This window comes from Bubalus bubalis, chromosome 10, assembly GCF_019923935.1.
Source record: "Bubalus bubalis isolate 160015118507 breed Murrah chromosome 10, NDDB_SH_1, whole genome shotgun sequence".
In the NCBI taxonomy this organism is placed as follows: domain Eukaryota; kingdom Metazoa; phylum Chordata; class Mammalia; order Artiodactyla; family Bovidae; genus Bubalus; species Bubalus bubalis.
The window spans coordinates 74,782,130-74,804,833 of record NC_059166.1 but is presented as its reverse complement, the minus strand read 5'-3'; the positions used below and the strand labels follow the sequence as shown (position 1 = coordinate 74,804,833).

Genomic DNA, 22,704 nt, shown 5'->3' with positions numbered 1-22,704 from the left:
AGAGGGTGCATGGCATATGCAGAAAAGAAATGCTGATGTACATTTGACTTTCCTTTAGTTTCCCAAGATATGCAAAATGAACTAATGGCTTTTCAAAAGTGATGAGCACGTAACCTGTGTTTCAATCTTCTTCATGAGACTCTTCTTCATGATCCCTACCCAATGTAACCAAAAATAAAAAAAACTGTAAAAGAGGTAACTCAATAATGTTTCTCTCTGTTACTTGACAATTTACATTTTGAGTAGAGAGAGGCAAGACAGAAAAGGAATGTATGAAATCCATTTGACTCAATTACATCTCAATGGGTTTCATGTAGATTCTACGGTTTAACCCTGAGTTACTTAGGTCAAAGTAATGCTATTGTCAACTGTTTCCATATAAACAAAATTAGCACATTAATTGTGTTGTCATATACTCCTTGTCTTCTTCTAAAATTTTAATAGTTTATAAAAACATAATGTGTGCATTCAAGAGCAAGCACATAAATTCAAATAAATTATATATTAGAACAATTCTTCATGGGATACCAAAAGGATTTCCTTTGTGTTACATTACACATCACTGCTTATCATTCTAGATTTGTTTGCAATATATAGCTCTATTGTTTCATATGCATTGCTTATTTCACAGAAGATGATCGATAGACAGGTAGAACTGTGGGCACACACATCAGGCTACATTCTGCAGAACATTTTATATGTATCATTTTCTAAAGAATAATTCCAACTAAGACATTCAGACTAAGTACGAAAGCCTACATTATGCTAACACAAAAAAGCAATAAAATAAAAATTGCCAAAGCTTTTAGTTTTGGAACTCTTAATGTGGTCAACTAAAAATGATTTACTGTTTCCAAAAAGTTTTTTTTCCCCCTACAAGAAAATCCTCTCTCTGGAAATATCAGATGTCTTCATAGTTATTTGATATTTCTGCCCAGAAGAATCTGGGGAGAGAAAGAAAAGAAAGAAAGTGGGAAAGGCCAAGAGAGCACAGGAAACCCCTCTTGGAATTTCAAAGGCAAAGAAATGTGGAATAAGTTAGCTATGCCAAGGCAGTTAATATAGAAAGCCTGAAGAACTGAGTAAAGAAAAGAAATATTCATATGAAGAACCATGTATCCATTATACATGTAGGTTCATATTAAATAAATGAAGCTGAAAGAAAACAATTAAAAACTGCTTATAAGAGACATTTAGGAAATATTTAGTACATATAATTAGAAGACATAAAAATTAGAAGGCTGGGATCAATGAAGTAGCCACTCAAATACGCTCCTGAAATGCAAATAGGCTCTTGCTATTGCTGCTTTTCTTAGTTTTTTATAGGTTGGTGTAAACTAATTGCAATTTTGCATTGTTGAAACTTGAAATTTGATATTGGAATACATTCTTAAATAAATATGGTTATGTTATTTTGTTGTTGTTGTTGTTCAGTCACTAAGTCGTGTCTGACTCTGCGACTCTGTGGGCTGCAGCATGCCAGCCTTCCCTGTCCTTCACTATCTCCTGGAGTTTGCTCAGGCTCATGTCCCCTGAGTTGGTGATGATATCCAACCATCTCATCCTCTGCCACCCCCTTCTCCTTTTGCCTTCAATCTTTCCCAGGATCAGGGTCTTTTCCATTGAGTCAGCCCTTCACATCAGGTGGCCAAAGTATTGGAGCTTCAGCTTCAGCATCAGTCCTTCAAATGAATATTCAGGGTTGATTTCCTTTAGGATTGACTGGTTTGATCTTGCCACACAAAGGACTCTAGTTCTTCTCTAGCAGCACAATTTGAAAGAATTAATTCTCTGGTGCTCAGACTTCTTTATGGCTCAACTCTCACATCCATACAGGACTACTGGAAAAACCATAGCTTGGACTATATAGATTTCTGTTGGCACAGTGACGTCTCTGCTTTTTAATATGCTGTCTAGGTTTTTCCTTCCAAGAAGCAAGCGTCTTTTAATTTCCTGGCTGCAGTCACCATCTGCAGTGATATTAGGGCCCCCAAAGAAAATCTGTCACTGCTTCTACTTTTATCCCTTCTATTTGCCATGAAGTGATGAGATCAGATGTCATTATCTTCACTTTTTGAATGTTGAGTTTTAAAAGCCAGTTTTTTTTGTTTTTCACTATCTTCTTTCACCCTCATCAGGAGGCTTTTTAGTTCCTCATCACTTTCTGCCATTAGAGTGGTAATATCAGCATATCTGAAGTTGTTGATATTTCTCCCAGCAATCTTTATTCCAGCTTGTGATTCATCCAGTCTGGCATTTTGCATGATTTATTCTGCATAGAAGTTGAATAAGCAGGGTGACAATATACAGATTTATAGTACTCTTTTCCCAATTTTGAACCAGTCCATTGTTCCATGTTTGGTTCTAACTGTTGCTTCTTGTCCTGCATATAGTTTTCTCAGGAGACAGGAAAGGTGGTCTGGCATTCCCATCTCTTTAAGAATTTTCCAGTTTGTTATAATTTATACAGTCAAAAGCTTTAGCATAGTCAATGAAGCAGAAGTAGATGTTTTCTGAAATTCCCTCACTTTCTCTATTATCCCGTGAATGTTGGCAATTTGATTGCTGGTTCCTCTGCCATTTCTCAACTCAGCTTGTGTGTCTAGAAATTCTTGGTCCACATACTGCTGAAGTGTACCTTGAAGGATTTTGAGCATAACCTTACTAGCATGTGAAATGAGCTCAATTGTGTGGTAATTTGAACTTTCCTTGGCATTGCCTTCTTTGGGATTGGAATAAAAACTGACCTTTTCCAGATCTGTGGTTATGTTTTACATCATTTTAATGCACATTTCTCTTTTTATGTTATTTTGCTAATAACTTATCACTTGCTGTTTATTTTATATTTATTTTAGACTAGGGAATTGATGTTAGACAAAAAGCACATTCAAGCGATTCTCTTATTCAAATTCAAAATGGGCAGTAAAGCAGTGAAGACAACTCACAACATCAACAGCACATTTAGCCCAGGAACTGCTAATGAACATACAATGCAGTGGTGCTTCAAGAAGTTTTGCAAAGGAGATAAGAACCTTGAAGATGAGGAGAACAGTGGCTGGCCATCAGAAATTGACAACGGCCAGTTGAGAGGATCGTCAAAGCTGATCCTCTTACAACTACCAGAGAAGTTGCAGAATAACTCAATGTCGACCATTCTATGGTTATCTGGCATTTGAAGCAAATTGGAATGGTGAAAAAGCTTGATAAGTGGGTGCCTTGTGAGCTGACAGCAAATGAAAAAAGACATCATTTTGAAGTGTCATCTTCTCTTATTCTACACAACAAGGAACCATTTATCGATTGAATTGTCACGTGTGATGAAAAGTGGCATTTCTACAAGCAAACAGTGATGACCAGCTGAGTGGTTGGGCTGAGAAGAAACTCAAGGCACTTCCTAAAGTCAAACTTGCACCAAAAAAAATCATTGTCACTATTTGGTGGTCTGTTGCCCGTCAGATCTACTACAGCTTTATGAATCCCGGCAAAACCATTACATCTGAGAAATGTGCTCAGCAAATCAATGAGATGCACCAAAAACTACAATTTCTGAAGCCAGCATTAGTCAACAGAAAGAGCCCAATTCTTCTCCATGACAATTCCTGACTCCACATCTCACTACTAATGCTTCAAAAGTTGAATGAATTGGTCTACAAAGTTTTGCCTCATCCACCACATTCACCTGACATCTTGCCAAATGACTGCCACTGCTTCAAGCATCCTGACAACTTTATGCAGGAAAAACGCTTCCACAACCAGCAGGAGGGAGAAAATATTTTCCAAGAATTCATTGAATCCTAAAGCACAAATTTTTACTCTACAGAAATAAATAAACATTTCTCATTGGCAAAAATGTGTTGATTGTAATGGTCCCTATTTTGATTAATAAAGATGTATTTGAGCCTAATGAAAATGATTTAAAATTCAAGGTCCGAAACCACAATTACTTTTTCACCAACCTAATATTTAAGGTAGTTGTATTAGCGTTCTCTAGCAGCCATCAAATTAAAAGACGCTTACTCCTTGGAAGAAAAGTTATGAGCAACCTAGATAGCATATTGAAAAACAGAGACATTGCTTTGCCAACAAAGGTCTGTCTAGTCAAGGCTATGGTTTTTCCAGTGGTCATGTATGGATGCAAGAGTTGGACTGTGAAGAAAGCTGAGTGCCGAAGAATTGATGCTTTTGAACTGTGGTGTTGGAGAAAACTCTTGAGAGTCCCTTGGAGTGCAAGGAGATCCAACTAGTCCATTCTAAAGGAGATCAGCCCTGGGTGTTCTTTGGAAGGAATGATGCTAAAGCTGAAACTCCAGTACTTTGGCCACCTGATGCGAAGAGTTGACTCATTGGAAAAGACTCTGATGCTGGGAGGGATGGGGGGCAGGAAGAAAAGGGGATGACAGAGGATGAGATGGCTCGATGGTATCACCGACTCGATGCACATGAGTTTGAGCGAACTCCAGGAGATGGTGATGGACAGGGAGGCCTGGCGTGCTGTGATTCATGGGGTTGCAAAGAGTCAGACACAACTGAGCAACTGAACTGAACTGAACTGAACTGAGAGGAGACCTGGGTTGGATTCCTAGGTTGAGAAGATCCCCTGGAAAAGGAAACAGCAATCCACTCCAGTGTTCTTACCTGGGAAATATCCTGGACAAAGAAGCCTGGCAGGTTACAGTCCATGGCATCACAGCTGAGTGACTAAGCCACCAACATCAGAGAAACAGAACCAATAGAAAATATATGTTTATATATATAATACAGTATAATAATTTAAAAATTAGCCTATTATATTTAAATTTTAATAATTTAAAAATTCTATAACATACTAGAAAGAAAGAAATAATATAATAATCAGAAGATCAAGAAACAATCACATATATATTAAAATTTAATATATGACAGAGGTACCATATCAAATGATTAATAAAGAAATTTTTATTTAATAAAAAAGCTAGCCAACTACTTGAGGAAAAAATCCCTAACTCATACCACATAGCAAAATAAATTACAAATTTACTAAAATTAAATATTAAAAGTTGAAATTCTGAGATGCAAGAAGAAAAGTGACAGCTATTCAATTTTGAGGTGAGAGATAGTATTTTAAATCATAAGTAATATATTTGTAAAAATCTGTCATGTTTTCCAAAACACACTCAAATTAGTGAGAAAAGTAGCATTGTTTCACATTTTTGCAAATCCCTTTAATGCCTGGCTTAACAGAAGACATCTGGATTCTCATATCTGCTTCTGCATTCATCTGTAGTGATATCATATGTCATGTAACTTCTGGAAATCTGCACTGTAAACTTGTGAAAGAATAAAAGTGGAAAAGGCAGATATATTTTAGTATTATAATGAAAATAGCTTTGACCTTTTAGGACTCCAGAAAAGGTCTCGGAGACTCTGAGGGGACTCTGAATCATACTTTGGAAACTCCTGTTATAGATTGATGTGAATCTTTAAATTAATAACACATCTCTGAGGGACAATTTCATCTGCATCGCTCTGAAAAGATTTATCTGCATTACCTGTAGTTTCCTATAAATTATCAGTTTCCTTCCCCTCTGGAGTTGCAAAATAGTCCTAAGCGATCAAAGATCAAAGATGTACACTCTTAAGGAATTGGATAATCTCTTAAAAGGTACAGAAGGGCAGCTGTAGACCTATAATCCCTTCTGCCCATTTCTCAATCTATCCTTCCCCTGCCACCTTGCAGCACTAGCTTCTACCACATTAAACACACTGATACGTTAAAATTAGTTGAGGACCTTGTTGGATGGTAATAAAATCAGAAGAAGGGAAAATTGAAATTCCTCCCAATGTAGTTAATGCAGTCACTTCTTTATACTTCTACACATAGATTCTCATAGAATTCCTTCCTTTCCAATTCTCTTCAAAAAAAAATTAATTTTCCTAAAGAAATACTTCTTTACCTTCCTATTTCAGTCCTTTGCTCATGTTTGGGGAATCTTACCACTTTCTTCCGTGGTAGAAATTTCTCTTTTTCATCTCTTTTATATTTGGCAACTTGAATGGCCCCTCTAACTTTGGTCAAATGTTTATAGGAATCTCTTTGGTTCAAGAAGTTGGGATGTATTCCTGTTACATGATTAAATACGACTGTTTCAATTCTAGTTCAGCAAGTACACAAGAGGAAAATGTGTTTTCTTTTCCCACTAGATCATCTAGTAGGTCATGCTTATCATGGTGGGCACCAAGATTATAAAACCAAATCTCAAATCCAAAATATATTCATGCACACCTGCATACATGTATGAGTGTATGTCTGTGTCTGTGTGAAGAATAAAAGGCTATTGTTAAAACTTTTATCTTTACCTTTACTTCCTCAGAAAAATGGGCTCTGCCATTATTATTCTAAGAAGAATTTGACCCTTTCATGCCCCAGCTTACTGTTATATTATTACAGAAGACATAACACTAAGTATTAAAAAGTGGCTTAGCCTTTGTTCCCTTTCCTGAGAAGTGCTTGCCTGCATGTGTGCTCAGTTGCTCAGTCATGTCTGACTCTTTTTGACCCCAAAGACTGTAGTCTTCCAGGCTCCTCTGTCCATTGAGTTTTCCAGCTTCAATTAAAATTTTTATGATTTAGCCTTCTAGAAAAGTGTGTTTGAAAAGGGAGTAATTTCAGGTAGGGAGTACTCCATTTTGTATATAAGGTCTGTTGGTGTTTAGTTGCTAAGTTGTGTCTGACTCTTGTGACCCCGTGGACTATAGCCCTCCAGGCTCCTCTGTCCTTGGAGTTTTCCAGGCAAGAATACTGGAGTGGGTTGCCATTTCATTCTCCAGGGGATCTTCCTAAACCAGGGATCGAACTTGCATCATGTATTGGCAGGTGGATTGCTTACTACTGAGCCACCAGGGAAGCCCCTTGTATACAATACATGAACAAAAAGCTCTACACCAACAATGTGAACATGAGTAAGATGGAGAGGACATTTGGAAATGTACCAACATTGTGCTATCTTACCTTGTGATTTACACTAAGGCAGGGAGGACAAATCTATGCTTACTCTCATCATCAACAATCCTAAAAATCATTAATAATAAATCTGACCTTAGGACTATGGGAGCTACTTCTTCCTTTCCATTGTCAGTACAAAACAAGAGTAACGAGAAGGTCTAAGTGTCATTCTAGAGATTGAAAATTGGCTAACTTTGACCACAAAGAGCAGACTTCAGTGAATTATGCTATAAAAATCCCTTCTCCTTTTCCCCCTCTCTCTCCTTCTCCTTCTTCAGGAGCAGAGGCAGAAATTGCAGCAATATGAAGCTTTTAGTTTGAATGAGGATTGGCAAACTCTGATCCATGGATCAAATCTGACCCTCTACCTATTTTGGTACAGTCTGTGACCTAAGAATGTTTTTGATGTTTTTAAATAGTTGTGATTAATCCAAAAGAATAATGACATTTCATGATACGTAAAATTCAAATTTCAATATTTATAAATAAAATAATTTTGGAACAGCACACTCGTTTGTTTATATATCATTGCTTTCATGCTATATTGGCAAAGTTAAATAGCTGCAACAGAGACCTTATGTGATACTCTCATCACTTCACATTTTTATTTTTGTGCATTACAACTCACAGTGATGTAATTATAACTCAACAGCACTTCAAATGGCACACATATTGCTGTACCATGACATGATTTTTAAAAATTTCCACTGTGTATCTATCATGTCAACACAAGAAAAATAGAGAAAATTGGACTTTGAAAGTTATACTTTTAAGGCACAGTGTAGTATGGATTATTTTATCATTGAATTAGATGCTGAAAGATGGTATTTACTATTATGTGACACTATAGCTGTACTAAAATAATACAACATGCATCAACATTACCAAGCCAAGCATTCTATATAGAAAGAGTGTGTAGCTGGACAAATTTACCAAGCTTGTTAAAGTTTCTTGAACAGGAAGAATTGCCTCGATCAGTATTATTGAATACTGAATAGCTTTGCAAGGTTGTTTTCGCTGTAGCCCTGATAATGTCTCTTAATGAATTAAATCTAAAGCCATGAGACAATACAGACTTTAAAGTGAAAGTTACACAGCAGCGATGACATTTGGACAACTAATGTTTTTGTGAATGACAAATAATTTTAAGCTGCTTTATATACATCACATGCTGGCAAAAGTTAAAACAAGAATCAAGGTTTTTATCCCCATCCAAACTTACAGTGAGTATATTTTTGGAGCTTCAACTCTAGTTCCAGCAGCATTTTTCAGACCTTGAGGCAAGTGGAAAAGAAGTTTCATTATTTCAAATCCATTTAATTATACAATTGAGACACTTTCACCTAACCTTAATTGGAAGTGATTAATCTGAAGTACAAGGACATGCTAAAAGGCAAATATCAAAAGAGGAATCTAACAGAATCTTGTTAATGTACTTAAGTCTTTAAATATGATTAAAATCATATGCTGATGGATTGATAACACAAGTTGGCAATATTGTATCTATGAAAAGACATTTTGAAAGATAAAATACTCTATAAAATCTCATTAGAGATAATATTAATAGATTAATATTTATACTTGATTTTGATGTTAGGGAACACAACTTTGAACTCCAGTGAAGCAAAATGTTACACCCCTTTCTCAAAAAAAGCTAACTCCATTTTTTTTATTTGCAATCCTGTATTATAAAAGATTATTTTGTAATTCTCAAAATAATTTGACTACTGGAGTACACAATGATCATTATTAGATTTAAAAGCATATAGAAATGTGTTTTCTCTGTTATTATATAGGCACCTACATACTTAAATCCTTAATGTTTTCACTTAGTTCACATACTTTAAAGTATTTATTATCTGGGCCCTTACAGAAAAAAATTTTCTGACCTCTGATCTAAATGAAGTAAATTTGAGTTCTGGTTTCACCATCAGAAATCAGAAGAAACTGATGGCAGGAAGAAGATGCTGAAGGCCACAGACCACTGGGCTTGGGATGGGTTCTGTCTTGAGGACTGCAGGGAAAGAGATTGGCTGCAAGGGTCATATCTGAGGCTTTTTTCTCTTAAAGAGAGCAGAGGTTAGCATGGGATTAATTCTTCTATTGTCATAATTAACCAGGGGTCTTTGGAAATCTTTGATCTCAAGACCTTTAAGAAAGACTAGACCGGAGGGTTGTTTTTTTTTTTAATTTGCACAAATAAATAAAGCATTATTATTTCCCAATATTGTTAAATCCAGAAATTACTTATACATACACTAAAATAAATTCTGAAAGGTGCCCACCAACTTGTTAATATTGATTCTCTTTGGGTCACAGACTTATACATTATTTTACTATTTTCTTTTCTTTAACCTAAGAAAGCCTTCCTCAGCAATCAATGCCAAAAAATAGAGGAAAACAACATAATGGAAAGACTAGAGATCTCTTCAAAAAATTGGAGATACCAAAGGAACATTTCATGCAAAGATGGGCTCAATAAAGGATAGAAACGGTATGGACCTAACAGAAGAAGAAGATATTAAGAAGAGGTGGCACAAATACACAGAAGAACTGTACAAAAAAGAGCTTCACAACCCAGATAATCACAGTGTGATCACTCACGTAGAGCCAGACATCCTGGAATGTGAAGTCAAGTGGGCCTTAGAAAGCATCACTATGAACAAAGCTAGGGGAGGTGATGGAATTCCAGTTGAGCTATTTCAAATCCTGAAAGATGATGCTGTGAACGTGCTGCACTCAATATGCCAGCAAGTTTGGAAAACTCAGCAGTGGCCACAGGGCTGGAAAAGGTCAGTTTTCATTCCAATCCCAAAGAAAGGCAATGCCAAAGAATGCTCAAACTACCACACAATTGCACTCATCTCACATGCTAGTAAAGTAATGCTCAAAATTCTCCAAGCCAGGCTTCAGCAATACGTGAACTGTGAACTTCCAGACATTCAGGCTGGTTTTGGAAAAGGCAGAGGAACCAGAGATCAACTTGCCAACATCTGCTGGATCATCAAAAGAGCAAGAGAGTTCCAGAAAAACATCTATTTCTGCTTTATTGACTATGCCAAAGCCTTTGACTGTGTGGATCACAATAAACTGTGGAATATTCTGAAAGAGATGGGAATACCAGACCACCTGACCTGCCTCTTGAGAAACCTGTATGCAGGTCAGGAAGCAACAGTTAAAACTGGACATGGAACAACAGAGTGGTTCCAAATAGGATAAGGAGAACATCAAGGCTGTATATTGTCACCCTGCTTATTGAACTTATATGCAGAGTACATCATGAGAATCGCTGGGCTGGAAGAAGCTGGAATCAAGATTGCTGGGAAGAATATCAGTAACCTCAGATATGCAGATGACACCACCCTTATGGCAGAAAGTAAAGAGGAACTCTTGATGAAAGTGAAAGAGGAGAGTGAAAAAGTTGGCTTAAAGCTCAACATTCAGAAAAAGAAGATCATGGCATCTGGTCCCATCACTTCAAGGGAAATAGATGGGGAAACAGTGGAAACAGGGTCAGACTTTATTTTTTGGGGGGCTCCAAAATCACTGCAGATGGTGATTGCAGCCATGAAATTAAAGCTGCTTACTCCTTGGGGGAAAAGTTATGACCAACCTAGATAGCATATTCAAAAACAGAGACATTACTTTGCCAACAAAGGTCCACCTAGTCAAGGCTATGGTTTCTCCAGTGGTCATGTATGGATGTGAGAGTTGGACTGTGAAGAAAGCTGAGCACCGAAGAATTGATGCTTTTGAACTGTGGTGATGGAGAAGACTCTTGAGAGTCCCTTGGACTGCAAGGAGATCCAACCAGTCCATTCTAAAGGAGATCAGTCCTGGGTGTTCATTGGAAGGACTGATGCTAAAGCTGAAACTCCAGTACTTTGGCCACCTCATGCAAAGAGTTGACTCATTGGAAAAGACTCTGATGCTGGGAGGGATTGGGGGCAGGAGGAGAAGGGGACGACAGAGGATGAGATGGCTGGATGGCATCACTGACTCGATGGACATGAGTCTGAGTGAACTCCGGGAGTTGGTGATGGACAGGGAGGCCTGGAGTGCTGCGATTCATGGGGTCGCAAAGAGGACACGACTGAGCGACTGAACTGAACCTTTTTCCCTCTGATCTTTCTACAGCGGGTATTTGTTATTTTACTCTTTCTCTTGTCTTGAATCTTTTTTCCTTGATGTTTCCACAGTGATTATATTTCATTTTAAAATTTATACTTAAAAAAATTATCCTGACAAATTTTTACTATTTCTTTTCAGAAACCTTATAAGGATCTTTCTTTCTTATAATTGAAAGAAAGATCAGTAAGCTAGCTATCTTGTGTCCCCTGTAAACACTTTCTTTCATTTTATTTAAGAAAACCACATTTTAAAAAAATTAAAGGAATGCCCACATACAGAGTAGGAAATAATGTTCTTAAGTAACTGAATATACTCATATCATTAACAAACACAGAAGGCACCATTGTTGCTAAAGGAAATATGAGCATTTTTTTCCCTTAAAAAATAAAAGATATGTAAGACAGTCTAAATAAAAGGAATTAATAGGTTTCTTGTCATGACATTTTTAATTAAAAAAAAAAACAAACTTTTTTTTCCTCTTTTTTTTTTTAGTTTATTTGGCCACATAGGGGTCTTGGCTGTGGCAGGCTGCATCTAGTTCCCTAACCAGGGATCAAACCTGGGTTCCTTACATTGGGAGCACAGAGTCTTAGCCACTGGACTACCAGGCAAGTTCCCCCAAGAACAACTTTTTTAATAGAAAAAAAAATTACTTTTATGTGCATTAGTAAGCATTGTCTATTTTAAAAATATTTTCATTATATTTTTAAATATTTTCAAATTATATTTTTAAAAATCTAATCCATTTATATTATTTAAAGTTATACACAGTCCTGACCATTATACAGTCTTCTCATATTATGACTTATAATATGTCATTACTATGACATAATATGTGCTAAATGTCTAACAAATGCTAACACAGTCATATGTACATAACTGTGAATCTCAGAAAGCATCAGGTTTTATAAGTTATTTGTCTGAGATACACAGCAGCAGGGCCAGGTTAATTACATTGTCACATCCCAGAATACTGAGATACTATCACTGTTCCTGCCAATGATGTTTTCTTTGTTTCCATAGAGTTATATATTTACAGCAAAACTGTATATTTTTCTAAACAGATGTTTGTGTTTGTTCACTCTGTCGATGTAGAAAACACTTAACATTTTTGGATAATTTTAATGCTAAGAGATGGCATTGACTAATGTGAGTATCTTTAAAGCTCACCACAGCTGTCTAATAAATTGCATGTATAAAATCACAAGTTTACTTTTTCTGAAACTAAGGTCAATTCTTCCTGTCTTCTTACTAACCTTCAATATTTTCAGGAACAAATATGGAAGATCTAGAAAAAATCAGAACAGGGACTATTAAAATAGTTTTTCACTTCATTTCCCAACATCTTAGGGAAAAAATAAAAATCAGACTTTGTACAGATCAGCATTAAAAGATTATGTCTTGTCTGAACATAATCAGGCCAGGAAAATAACCACTTTTCAGGTAGCTCTTGTTTGCAAGTTTATAATCAAAAAGATGATATTTACCATTCCTAAGCTCTTCAAAGACGTAGAGGATAAAGGAGGACTTTTTATAATAATGTCTTTAGAACAGATTTTCATGTGAAGGCAGAATAGAATCACCAGTATTCTTTTTGTCAACATACTTCTGGGAGGTACATTAGGATTAAGTCTACTCTAATTACCATTTGTTAGCTGACAAAGGTGGGTTTTAAACTAATGAGTTCGAACATGAAGTTTGCATGTGTATGAAAAAAAGAAAGAAACAAGATCAAGTCAAGCTAGTCTTTATCACTTGTCTGGCGATCAATCACATGCCTTCCATAGAAAACTGTTAGTTTTCTATCTGAAGTATTCGCTTTGATATACCTTAGAGAAAAACAAGATGTGCATTGAAAATAATCTGCCTTCCTTCATCTTCTTGGCTTTGTAACTTTTAAAAGTAGCTCACTTTTTTAAAGACAGTAATTTCTTTATTACATGCATGTCATTATTCTACAAGTTAAGTCTTACTTTTCTGTTATAAGGTTCAATAACAAAATCTTAATAGTCATAAGAAAGGAGGTTCCCCTGAGGATAAGATATATATACCTTATTTGATTTGCTTATTAAATATTTTACTATGCTTATCCAATTATTACTTCTTTTAAAGGGTACCTTTTGGAATATGGAGTTTAAATAGTCATTTACTCTAAGTAGTAAAAAAAAGGCTGCACATCTTAAATAGGTTTGGCTGACAATTTAAAATAATCACTCTTTAAAGAACTGGCCAAATTTTCCATCATGGAAGCAGCATCCCCAGGCAATATGAAAAGCAAGGCTGTAAAAGAATTGAGAGGGAAGGACAGAGGACAGTAGGCCCAAGACAGAGGATTCCCTTACTTGGGGCACGTTTTGTTCAGTGGCGTCAAAGGGGAGAGGGCTACAAAGTTAATGATCTGTCTCTCTGGTAGTAAAAATTTGCTTGGCAAAATTTTTACTAAAATCAGAACTGGTAAAGAGTTCCACTTTACTTCTCCCAATGTCCAATCAGTTACTAAACCCTGGAGTTCTTATTAAAAATTTATGTTGGACACATTAACAGAATGTATAAATGTATTATTTAATACTTGGATAAATGAATAAGCAAACACATTAATGAATGAGGCACAGCGATGAAGGCTCTTTTCACTTACTATCTCTCAGGTGAGACGCTGTATCCTGATTCTAAGAACACCTTTCCAAACACAACAGTTAGTGGATGAGCCCAAAAATCAGCTTGCAATTCTACGAACGGGAGATGGAATCAAGTTCAGTATCAAGACCTTCATTTAAAGGACAGAAAAGCATTTTGAAAAATCAGAATAGAAGAGAATGTTGAAACTAAAAACCTAGTTAGTAAATACTGCTTATCTCTGGTACACAAGACATCTTGTCTTGCTGGTGACGTGACTCCGTTGTAAGGGCCACCCCCTGGGGGTGCTGAGATTCCTAAAAATACTTCCTAGTCATCCAAGAAAAACTTCCTAGGCAACCAGGATTATGTCTTTGGATCACATGTGGCCAACAGGTGGGTAGAGTGGCAGGAGGCTGGAGAAAAAAAGGCAGGAGATACAAGGCAGAAACCAACCAAATTCATTTAACTTCAGCTACTCTTCTCATTTTTTAGTGTGGCTCAGGCTATATTTTAAAATTATTATACCAAGGCTTCTGTGGCGGCTCAGTGGTAAAGAATCTGCCTGCCAATGCAGGAGACACGGGTTTGATCCCTGATCCTGGAGGATCCCTCATGCCTCAGAGTAACTAAGCCCAGGTGGCATACCTACTGAGCCCCTGGGCCACAGCTACTAAATCCCTCAAGCTCTAGAGCCCAAGGTCTGCAACAGGAGAAACCACTGCAATGAGAAGCCCTTGCAATGCAACCAGAGTAGCCTCCACTTGCTGCAACTAGAGCAAAGCCCACACAGCAATGGAGATCCAGCACAAACAAAAGTAAATAAATAATTATTTTAAAAATTACTATGCCATTATTTTACTATATTTTATCATTTAAATGCTACAGAATTTATGTTGGCGTGTAAGTTTTGTTTGTCCTTTGAAACACAACTAATTTGTTGACCATTTGACCACACACAAACTGTAAAGTAGCAATCTTTTTTCAAAGATCTTGAGCTATCTTCTACTAAGCTGAAAGCAAGAAATAAGAGAATCTTGCAAAAACTTCACAATACTTTCACATGAGTGGAGACCTAAGGGGTTTAGATAATTCAGATAAATGCACAAACGTGTAAGTGCTTGTCAAATTCAAGCCTTTTTCCATTTTTCTCTTTAGTTTTTATGGTATCAGTTGCAGAAGACTGTTCAGCCTCCAGGCAAGACTTGGATATTTCATATTTCTCTTAGCTGGAAATTAGAAAAAGGAACACATTCCATATGAAAGACATTTTTGAAAGACAAGTATGCAGAAATATTTGCTCTAATAGTATCTATCTTACATAGAAAATAACCCTAAGAAAAGAAAAGCAAGTTTTGTTGGGACGCCTTGTATGACATGCATGATAATGTTCTCTCTGGTTTATGTCACAATGCTGTACTTTGCTAAAACAATGTTTACCTTGATTTGGGGTTCCTCATCTTGTCTTCCTCTTCCTGGCTTGGCTTTAGCTTTTAAACTAAAAATAAAAATAAATGAAGGCAGAGAAAAATTTTTACAAGCAAGTGTCTTATAAGAAATAATAGCAGACTCATAAAGTTTTATCTTTTTTGATTTATTCCAACTTGAGATGTACTAAAAAATGTAAGGCAAGTTTTAACATCATGTCCTTTAATCTAAATGCAGTACTTTCTTACCTACTTTCATTAGTGGAATTTACAAATTTTAAAGTTTAAGTACATGAAAAATATTTAAATCTTAGTACTGCCAGTCTCTCCTAGGATTCCCCTTATAAATTTTTCAGGGAGACAGAGACGACTTGTAGGAAACTTGGCATCACTTCTAATGTTACCAAGTTAGATTGTGTGTGACAGAATGTCCGATTTTCAATAAATACCATTTCAACAAGTACTAAACTTGAAGATAATCTCACTGAGATCTGAAGTACAATATTCCATATCAGATTGGAAGTTGTACACAGAGTTTTGATATTCAGAAAAAGTAACATTTCAGTTGCAGATATATTTTATAGGCTAAGACTTAAGCATACTCCAAATACTTAATATCAAGTTATGGAAAACAGCATGCAAAGTTTTCATTTTTCCTAGCAAACAGGCACTCTGAAAACTCTAAACAAGAATAAGTTTCTTTGAAATGTATTATGCTTTTAAATCAAAGACTTATTTGAAAAAAAAATGATGCTCTTCTCTTCACAGTAGAGTTGGAGAATGTTTACTAGTCACTCTTGTGGGCAATATTAGACAAAAATATTAGAAATCTTTTAACATGCCAAGCTAACATTTAGTAGTTTTCTGAAAGGTCTGCAAAGCATCTACAAACATTTCTGTAAACAGACTAATTTTTAAATTGAAAAAAATTCTTGCTTCTATACTAGTGAAAAGTTAAATGGTCTATGAAACTTGTTATGTCTTTGGAAATAAGCTGTTTCTTGGCGAAAAAAAAAAAAAAAAAAAGACAGTAGGCCACTCGAGGTCATTCCTTCTGAGTCACTAACTTAAGGGCAAAGCATGGTGTTTTAAATGCCAGTAAAGACATAGCCCTCTTGACTGTGCTCCTCGTTTTCATGATACAGTCTCATGTTTTGGATATTTTTGGTTTAATGAAATTCAAATCATGTTGACAGGACATTCTGGGAGCTTGTGTGCAAGCAGTTAGTCTCATTTCATCCTGGTATCTCCCTAAGAATGGCCATATAGCAGAGGCTAATCCAATCTTTATCGAGCTGAATTCATCTCAGATGGGCTTTCTTCTTTCCTAATAATTTTACACTGTGACTTGTACCTGTTTTCTTCATTGTGTGTCTACATTAGAACACATCTTGCTGATTTCTGCACCACGTAACAGGAACAAGATGTATATGATCGCCTACTCGATTCTGAGCCTGAGGTGAATAAACAGTAAAATTTTGGGAGTTCCAGGAAGGGGTAGTAGGCAGAAGGAATGTGCTGCCAGGCATTTTCCTGTCTACTGGGGAATTTGGTGCAGTAGAAGTAAACACAGGTTTAGAGGTAAAATGGGCACATTTTCAAACGGCCACCCTTCCCTCAAAGTGTAACTGTTCACTGAACTTTGGTTTTTCATCAGTAAAATGGGAAGAGTAAGAGTTACCTGTTGGGATGTTGGGAAGATAAAATGTTACATGTAAGGCATTCAAAATAATGCCAAACACACAAATAGTAGCTGTTACAATTTGAACTATAAAGATTGCATGCATGAGTGCTCAGTCACCTCAGTTGTGTCTGCCTCTTTGAGGCCCTGTGGACTATGGTCCGCCAGGCTTCTCTGTCCATGGAATTCTCCAGGCAAGAATACTGGAGTGGGAGTGTCGTGCCCTCCTCCAGGGGATCTTCCCAACCTAAGGGAGAACCTGCGTCTCCTGCATTGCAGGTGAGTTCTTTACTGTTGAGCCACTGGGGAAAGATTATGGTGTTACAAAATAAGAAATTTTCTTTTTTTAGGTCACATTTTGGGGCTTCCCTGGTAGCTCAGATGGTAAAGCGTCTGTCTACAATGCAGGATTCCTGGGTTTGATCCCTGAGTTGGGAATATCCCCTGATATCCCCTGAGGTCACATTTTTAACTAGATGTGCTTCAGCCTGTCAAAAGAAGCCTCAAATTGCTCCCTCTCATTTCGTCAATATGTTCTTAAGGCTGACCTCATCAGAGAATTCCGTTGCCATTGAGAAGACAGCTGAGAGCTCAGTCACTACATATAGCATCTTCCCTCCCAGGGTTGGAGAGCCATTCAGACGCTGCATTTATGATTAAAATGTTAGAAACAAGCAACATCCCCTAGAATCAATCAATAAAGTCCTTGGACATCTCTCTGACAAAAGACAAAGAGTCACACATTGGCTTACAAGATAAAGTCCAATAATAAAAGCTAGTGTACTTCCTTGGGTACAACTCCTTGAATATAGTTCCTTTCAATTGAAGATCTAGGAAGTAAGGACACAAATTATATCCCCTTCGCATTAGTCAGGGTTCTCCTGAGAAAGAGAACCAATAGGATCTTATGTATATATAGGTATTAGGTTGGTACAAATGTAATTGCAGTTTCAGATCATGGATTTAAATCATTATAACTAGGCTCAGACAAATCAAAATAGGAGCCATTACAATCAACACATTTTTCCAATCAGAGATAAGTTTGTTTATTCCTGTAGCATACATATCCATGCTTTGAATTTCAATGAACTCTTGGAAAGCATTTTCTGCCTCCTGCTGGGTATGGAAGCATTTTCTCTACTAAAAGTTGTCAAGATGCTTGAAGAAGTGGTAGTTGAATGGTGAGAGATCAGGTGAATATGGTGGATGAGGCAAAACTTCGTAGACCAATTCGTTCAACTTTTGAAGTGTTGGTTGTGCGACTTGCGGTCAGGCGTTGTCATGGAGAAGAATTGGGCCCACTCTGTTGAACAATGCTGGCTGCAGGTGTTGCAGTTTTTGGTGCATCACATTGATTTGCTGAGCACGCTTCTCAGATGTAATGGTTTTGCCTGGATTCAGAAAGCTGCAGTGGATCAGACTGGCAGCAGACCACCAAACAGTGGCCATGAACTTTTTTGGTGCAGGTTTGGATTTGGGAAACAGCTTGGAGCTTTTCAGTCCAACCACTGAGCTAGTCATCACCAGTAGTCGTATGTATAAATTCTACTTTCAATTGCATGTAATAATCAGATTGAGAAATGGTTTACTGTTGTTGTATACAATGAGAAGATGAAACTTCAAAAATGATATTTTTGATTTTAGGTCAGCTCATGAGGCACCCACTTATAGAGCTTTATCACCTTTCCAATTTTCTTCAGATGCCAAATGACCATAGAATGGTTGCATTGCCAAATTCTTGTGCAGTTGTAACAGGATCAGTTTCAATGATGGCTCCCATTGGTTGTTGTCAACTTCCAATGGCTGGCCACTGTGTTCCACATCTTAAAGCCTCTCGTTTCAGTTGCAAAACTTCTTTAATCACCACTGCACTGTACATTTGTTAGCAGTTCCTGGGCCAAATATGTGGTTGAATTGTCTCTGCTTATTTAAGACTAATTTTGAACTCAAATAAGAAAATTGCTTGAATTTGCTTTTTGTCTAACACCATTTCCATGGTCTAAAATACACATAAATTATGCAGTAAGATACTGGAGTGGGTAGCCTATCCCTTCTCCAGGCGATCTTCCTGACCCAGGAATCAAGCTGGGGTCTTCTGCATTGAAGGCAGATTCTTCACCAGCTGAGCTATCAGGGAAGACAATAAGTTACTAGCAAAGAAACATAAAGTGAGAAAAGCACATCAAAATGATGTATAACATAACTACATTTAAGAATGTATTCCAATGTCAAATGGCAAATTTCAACAATGCAATAGCCCTAATTACTCTTGCATCAACCTAATATATGCTCTGGAGTTCCAGAGGCCTGTCTTAATTTTGTGCTGTCTTTATCTTTTAGTTCAAGCTGATGTAATGACTTCTAAAACCTTATGGGTTTCCTTCTTATTAATTTACTTTCCACTCCATTAGATAAAAGTCAAACCAATAGATTTCTCTGAGCCAGTCCCTCTTGATCTTGGGCTCCCTGGGCTGGAGATGTAAGCTTGTGAATCATTAATGTAATATATAATAATTGAAGCTATGGATGTGGATGAAACTTCTTGGAGTGACAGAATAAACAGAGACTAGAAGAATTTTTATGATCAAACTTATGCTGTTAAAAAAAAAAGAAAGTTTAGCAAAAGTAAAAGAGAAAGATAAACTAGGCTTTTGTTTTTTTCCTGGTAGCATGGCCTATGGGATCTTTGTTCCCTAACCAGGGATCGAACCTGGCTCTCAGCAGTGAAAGCACAGCGACTTAACCACTAGACCAACAGGATATTCCTGAGATCATTTGTTTTTGCAAAGACTATGATAGGCTAAGATCTGATAATTTTAATACATAAAATGTTCTTATAAATAAAATTAAGGTTATTTGAACTTTGCCAGGGGAAGGAGATAGTTAGGGACTTTGGGAAGGTCATAGACACACTGTTTTATTTAAAATGGATAACCAACAAAGACTTATTGTATAGCACATGGAACTCTACTCAGTGTTATGTGCCAGGTTGGATGGGAGGGAAGTTTAGGGGACAATATTTTCATCTGAACCTACTACAGCATTGTTAATCAGCTATACCTCAATACAAAATGGTTTTGGTGTTAAAAAAGTAAAAATTTAAAAATAAACAAATAAAACTAAAGTCATTAACATATCAGAAGAAAAATGGTCAAAGGAAACATACATCAGATAATGAAGTACAAGTCCCTTAACAAGCTGTCAGTGACCTGCAAATAATTTTTTAAAACCTTTAAAAATATCAAATTGAAAAGATTCTTTTGAAGTATTGAACTCAAACTCAGGAAGGGTGAGAATAGATTAGCACTTACATATAGAACTGGTGGGGCTTCCCTGATAGCTCAGTTGGTAAAGAATCTGCCTGCAATACAGGATACCCCAGTTTGATTACTGGGTTGGGAAGATCCGCTGGAGAAGGGATAGGCTACCCACTACAGTATTCTTGGGCTTCCCTTGTGGCTCAACTGGTAAAGAATCCACCTGCGGGAGACCTGGGTTCTACCCCTGGGTTGTGAAGATCCCTTGGAGAAGGGAAAGGCTACCCACTTCGGTATTCTGGCCTGGAGAATTCCATGGACTGTATGGTCCGTGGGGTGGCAGAGTTGGACACAAATGGGTGACTTTCACTTTCATACTACTGGTGGGGCTGTAGTTTGATACAAGAGGGCAATATTTGAGCAACATAAAAGAAGACATTTAGAAAGTTTATTTATTTAGTAATTTCTAGAAAATGAATTTTAAAAAGTAGTTAAATATTTATGTGTGAGAATGTTCATTGAAAACACCATTTTTTACAAGAATGATAATTGAAGCATCAATTTTAACAAAAAAAAACCTGGAACTATCAATATTTTCAACAATAGAAGAATGATGAACTATATTATGAGGCACACATAGAATTAAGAATTTCAAAACTAATAACAACTATGCTTTAATGAAATAGAAGCATGATCATAATATGATGCTAACTGAGGAAAGCAAGACATAAAACTGTGTAAAATATGATTCCAATTTAGTTTAAAATATATACATATTATAATTCAGAAAAAATATATCAAAATGTTAATACCATTTACCTTTGTGTGATGCAATTATGAAAGATTTCTATTTTCTTCTTTATTCTATCTAGCTTTCTCTTTCATTTTCCCACAATAAGCATGAATTACTTCAAAAAAAATAAAAAAATGAGCCTAAAATATGTGGTACTTACAGGCTTTTCTTTGTACAATTGCACCAGTGAAAACTAAGTGCTGTCGTAAAGACCCTGTGGAAAAAGTGGCCATCCCAGCACAGATGGCAGGATAAAAACGCTATATGGGGAGCACGGAGAAATTCAGACTGAATCAAAACAGAGACAATTCCCTTAGGTGGGATGTTTTCTGAAAATCTGGCACAGAAACCACTTATCCGTACTAGATCTTGCCCAGAAACCTTAAAAGAAAAACAAAGAGAGCTGCTCTGGCTGAAAGCTGTACCCCTGATCCCAAGCTCTGCCGACACATGAGGTCTAAGAAACACTTTGAAAATCAAGAAAATCATCTTATGCTAAAGTTTCTCATCAACCACTCCCTAATCATGATGACCTGGAAACTGTCAGACTCTTTTGTGTAACTGTCATGTTCGACTATGTATTACAGCCTAAGAACACTTAAACAATTCTCATGTCAGGATAGATTGGTCCCTAATTCTTCATCAATTCATTAGCCCTCTCTATTTAAGTCTTCCTTAAAAAATATTGTACTAGGCATTATAGGGCTTCCCATGTGGTACAGTGGTAAAGAATCTGCCTGCCAATGCAGGAGACAGGAGAGATGTGAGTTCAATCCCTTCATCGGGAAGATCCCCTGGAGGAGGAAATGGTAAACCACTTCAGTATTGTTGCCTGGAAAATTCCATGGACAGAGGACCCTGGAGGGCCACAGTCCACGGGGTCACAAAGCATCTCAGGCGACTGCAGGACACATAAATTGCATAAGTACTTGGCCCAGAAGGATTCTACATGATCTTCAGAGTTAAAAATGTGAGCGCATCTGCAAATGCCTGTGGCACTGAGACACTGGGTCAGTTTTGGCTTGATCATCCTTGGCTGTGCTTAATACCAAAGGAGAAAGAATCCTCCCTGTTCCCAGGCAGGGCTGCAGCCTGGACAGGGACAGAATGCTGGCTTGCACAAGAATGGCTTCAGTTGGGCCATGCTGGAGCAAAGCTGCACTTAAACTAGCAACTCCAATTGTGGTGAGCAGGACCTGCTGACCCCTGAAGCATTATGACAGGTCTTATTTACTGAATCTACTTAAAACTTTTCAGAGGTTTCAACAGGTTACTTTTCCTCACTTGGATGCCAGTGGCTGCAGTGAAGATGAATGGGATGTCTCTTCCGGCTGTGTGGAAAACTATGGCACAAAAGCACATTCTAGAACTATACCAACCAGCATGTCACCATCAGCCACACATGGCTTTAAGCTCTTAAAATATGGCTAGTCTGAACTGACACATACGGTAATTGTAAAGGACACACCAGATTTCAAAGTAGGACAAAGAATGTAAAATATCTCACTAATAATTTTTCCTATTGATTACATGTTAAAATGATATATTTTTGGTATGTTAAGTAAAATAAAATACATTACTAAAATTATTTGCACCTTACTTTTAAATTTAAATACTAGAAAATTTTAAATTACTTCTGTGGCTTACATTTATGATGGGTATTAAATTTCCGCTGGACAGCACCGTCAGAATTTGTGCTGACAGAACAAACAGAACTGGGGCTGAAGTTGTTAGTCCCTCTGGTCTTATTTGTGATTTTTTTGTGTGGAGAGGAGATTCTTTGTTCTACGGATGAAGAGAGAGAAAACAGCCCTGTCCTT

At 36.9% G+C, this 22,704-nt stretch overlaps 1 long non-coding RNA gene across 1 annotated transcript; it reads right to left on the bottom strand.

Moving 5' to 3' along the window:
* Positions 1-4,654: 4,654 nt before the first annotated feature.
* On the bottom strand, positions 4,655-18,096 carry LOC123327874. The gene is made up of 5 exons (XR_006542550.2): positions 17,383-18,096; positions 15,167-15,224; positions 12,370-12,401; positions 8,205-8,256; positions 4,655-4,698 (listed from the first exon to the last, which is right to left on the bottom strand). It is a non-coding gene; the product is annotated as an uncharacterized LOC123327874 (long non-coding RNA).
* Positions 18,097-22,704: the final 4,608 nt, after the last annotated feature.